A 4,138-nucleotide genomic window follows, 5' to 3' on the forward strand; every position below is an offset into this window, starting at 1 on the left:
ACTCCCATGCTTATGAAGGGTGGTGATTGTATCTTGTGCACAGCAGTAACTATTACGCATTCAATTTGGCTTATTTCAGATCTTATTTTGGTGATTTAAATCATTCATTTCTAGAGTAAATTGAGTAGTATGTACCTAAAAAAATTAAGTTGATTGGATATCATTAGCCTTTTCATCAAATAATATTTGAATTAAGTTTTATATTTAAAATCATACTTACCCATAATTTTTTTTAAGATACAAATGTGATTTGATAAAAATATTTTTGATATCCAATCAATTTGATTTTTTGTAAGTATAATTTACTCAGTGTACTCTAAAAAGTAAATGATTCAAATTATCAAATTGAGACTCAGAATGAGTTCCATTTGACGAACAACAGTGACTTCTATGCCATATTGATTTGTAGTTGTTTCTCAACAAGAATATTGGCTGTTAAATTCAAGTCAAATGTAATAATTGAACCTTTGTGAACTAAGAAACATTAACAGAATAAATCAACATGAGATAAAAACAGGGAACTAATTTTCGATTCACTAGATTTTGGCCTCAACTTTCAGATCCACCAATTTCACATTTTCCACACACACAAACACAAAGAATTGGGTCAACTTTGTACACTAAATGTTTTGTTCCATAGTCAACTACTTTAGTTCACCAAATAACTGTTTGTTAGGCTTCTAATTTTTATACTTTAATTAGTGTGTTTTTAACTCTAGGCTAAACAAGTGGTCTTATCAATTGTTATTCTTATGCACATCATTTAACTCCACAATAATTAAACTATTGAGTCAGATTTGAGAAATAAATCCAAATCCATCAGCTAGCACACTATAAGAAATTGCACTTTTGGCGACTAATTTTTTGTCACCAAAAGTCATATTTTTAGTCGCCAAAAGGTTTTCCCGACTAAATAGTTTGGTTGCCAACTTGGTCACAGAAAGACGGTCGGTGAAGGTATTGGCGACTAAAAAAATTTTAGTCACCGAAAGTCCTAAATTGGCGACTAAACAAGTAGTCGCCAAAAGTAAAGGTATTAGCGACAAAAAACTTTAGTCGTTGATAGGCTAAATTAGCGACCAATCTTTTAGTTGCCAAAAGCTTTCAAAAAAAATTTATGTTGCATTTTCAGCGACTAAAACATTTAGTCGCCAAAAGTCTATTTTTATTTGGCTACTAAAATTTTAGTCACCAAAAGTTTTTTTATTCATTTTATTTTTTTTAGCCACTAACTATTTAGTCACTAAAAATATTTACTGCCTTTTTGGCTACCAATTATTTAGTGGCCAAAAACATGATATTATTATTTTTTTTAATTTGTCCATAACCTGTATGTATTCCGTGCAACCTATACCATGTATATAAACAAAACAATACATATATTATCAATCATTTCAAAATTTACATCCATTTAACTTCCAACCATCCAAAAAGGAATGACTTAATGTCAAATTGTTTAAGTAATAAGATACTTTCATAATTTTATAACCACTCCAATGACAGCTAGTAATCCCCACTGCTTGGCATTAGCAATGCACAACCATAATTAGGAACCCAAAGGCCTTCAACATTGGCAAAGCAAAAGGTCCACTCATCAGATGGCTGCAACAATAAGCATTAACATAAAAACTATCCCTTGCATCAACTGCACATGAATTCTCTGTGTTGCCTACACACAACTGGCATGCTTCTTTTGGTGGCAAGTTAGCATCCTGTGTCGAATGAGCAAAAAAAAAAAGGTGCCAAGTCAGCATCTCTGCCTTTTTTTCTTTTGAGTTGCCACCACTGGGATTTCCTCTTCTTTTCAACATTCTGTCTAATTTTTATTTCCGGCAAATCTTCACTCCATCATTCCTTACTAGCACTGCCATTCTCTCTCTAGACAACAAAAATCCATTGGCTTCTCTGCATTGCCATTTTGCATTAGATGATCACATTGAAGAATCACAATCATGGTAAGCTTTCATGGTTCATCTTCTTCATTTTCAACTAACTCGATCAATCTATTCTCTGTAAAACAATGGTTACATTACCTTTTTGGTGATTCTTCAATGATCCAGGGAACTACTGTAAACATCATAGTCGGATCACACGTGTGGGCTGAGGATCCTGAAGTTGCATGGATCAACTTAGAAGTTATAGAAATCAAAGACACAGATGCTACAACAGTTACCACAAATGGGAGAACTGTAAGATAATCTTTCCACTCATTATATTCGAGAGCAACTGTATCTACATGATCAAACCACTAGAATCATTAGCTCCACTAATATTGCAAGAATCACTACAACAAGTTTTTAAAACAACATACAAATAACATCTGTTCCTTTTAGGCACTGTAGATATATAATAGCATAACAAGTTTGAATGCAAATAACAAATATTACTTAAATAATAAGACATATACTAGCAATACTAAAGGCATGGTATCAGGAACTACTTGCAAGTAGAATCCTAACCAAAAGGACATAGCAGTGAGACTGAAGCAATAAACCCTCTTGCAAACTATTCCAAGTGCTTCAATGATGATGGCCGCTTGAAAAGAACTAGTACACCTTCCACCTTCTATGAATTATTGACTTGCATAGAAGAAAAAACACAGCTTTTCTTTTTGTTTTATATATTGCTTTCTTTTATATTTCATGATAAACTCATTATTACTTTTAATCTTTTGACCTCCATGTACTTTACTGAATTTTATAAACTTCATTTGACTAGTTAGTCAATTTCAATAACAAGTCTTTTTTAGATTCCTTATTACTATATGGAGATTAAACTCATCATTTTCTGTCAAGGACCAAAAAGAAAGGGTTCAATATTGATATTGTTTATTGCCTATTCAGGAAAATCCAAGTATGTGGTTATGTGCTTTGCTTAGTAATCAATTGTATTATTAGAATTATTTAACTTTGACTTTGTCCTCCATCCCAAATAGGGGACAAATCCAAAAGGGTGTTTTACACTGAGTACTTCCTAAGAGACATTTTATCAAACAGTTTGAAGGCAAGAAAAAAATAATGATTCTGACCAACTTTCTTGAGCTATTTAGCTAGCAATTGAAGAGGAAAAATTTGAACTTTTGCTATTTTTTAACAGTCTATCACAAAACAGACATATATATAGGCAAATTGGTATCATGATCAAGTTAAAAAATACAAGTATGAAAATGGGTAATTAATGAAATTACCAGATTGGACTTGGATAGAAGAATATGAAGTCGAAGCAGACGAAGAATCGCGAGAAGAACCCGGAATTGGGCTTTTGAATGTTATCTTTAGCAGATTACATCAAAAATAAATTTGGAAAGCTCAACATAGTGGTAAGATTGGAAACAAACTAAATTGATTGAAACTAATTTTATCTATAGCTATCTAATGGGTAATTGTTCACTAACATGTATGGATGTAAATTCTTGGCAGGTGAACAACGCAGGGGTCAGCGGAGTCATAATGGATGCGGAGTCTTTCACTAGTTTAAAGCTTAAGTCTGGAGAGGTAAGTCTTTTACCAGATTTTGGGTTTCAACAAAAAAAATGTATGCTTATTGCATACATCAAGGATTTTAATCTTCTAAAAATGATATATATTGTAGGTGAGATGGTTGAAATGGCGAAAAAGGTTATAAAACAAAGTTGAAATGGCGAAAAAGGTTATAAAACAAACCTATGAAATAGCAGAAGGGTGTCTACGAACAAATTATTACGGACCTAAACAGCTATCTCAAGCTCTCATTCCACTTCTTCAGCTCTCTAGTTCTGCAAGAATTGTTAATGTCTCATCCGGTTTGGGGCAGCTAAAGGTAAAAAACTTTCCCTCAAAGGCTAGTTAAACTGTGCTATAAATTTAGCCTGTGACATATAACTAAATGTTTTTATGCAGAATGTTACAAATGAACGGGCAAGAAAGGTAAAACCAATCAGGTTAGTTTTCATATCACTGAAATTTCCATTTTCTTTATGTTTTGTTTGGTTCATGGGTTAACTATATTAAGAGATTCCATAGCAATATATATCAAGCACTCTAATCAGAGATTCATACTCTAATATTTACATCAATACATTCATATATACCTGATCAATGCCAGATTCGGAAGCTGATAGATGAATCTTTCAAGCCTGATCGAGCAGAGCATTAAAGAA

At 32.6% G+C, this 4,138-nt stretch overlaps 1 long non-coding RNA gene across 1 annotated transcript; it reads right to left on the minus strand.

The window, feature by feature from the left end:
• Window positions 1–1,358: 1,358 nt before the first annotated feature.
• On the minus strand, window positions 1,359–3,655 carry LOC114277363 (uncharacterized). The gene is made up of 2 exons (XR_003634564.2): window positions 3,188–3,655; window positions 1,359–2,232 (listed from the first exon to the last, which is right to left on the minus strand). It is a non-coding gene; the product is annotated as an uncharacterized LOC114277363 (long non-coding RNA).
• Window positions 3,656–4,138: the final 483 nt, after the last annotated feature.

The sequence above is a fragment of the Camellia sinensis genome, chromosome 4, assembly GCF_055761805.1.
Source record: "Camellia sinensis isolate YWXY chromosome 4, ASM5576180v1, whole genome shotgun sequence".
In the NCBI taxonomy this organism is placed as follows: domain Eukaryota; kingdom Viridiplantae; phylum Streptophyta; class Magnoliopsida; order Ericales; family Theaceae; genus Camellia; species Camellia sinensis.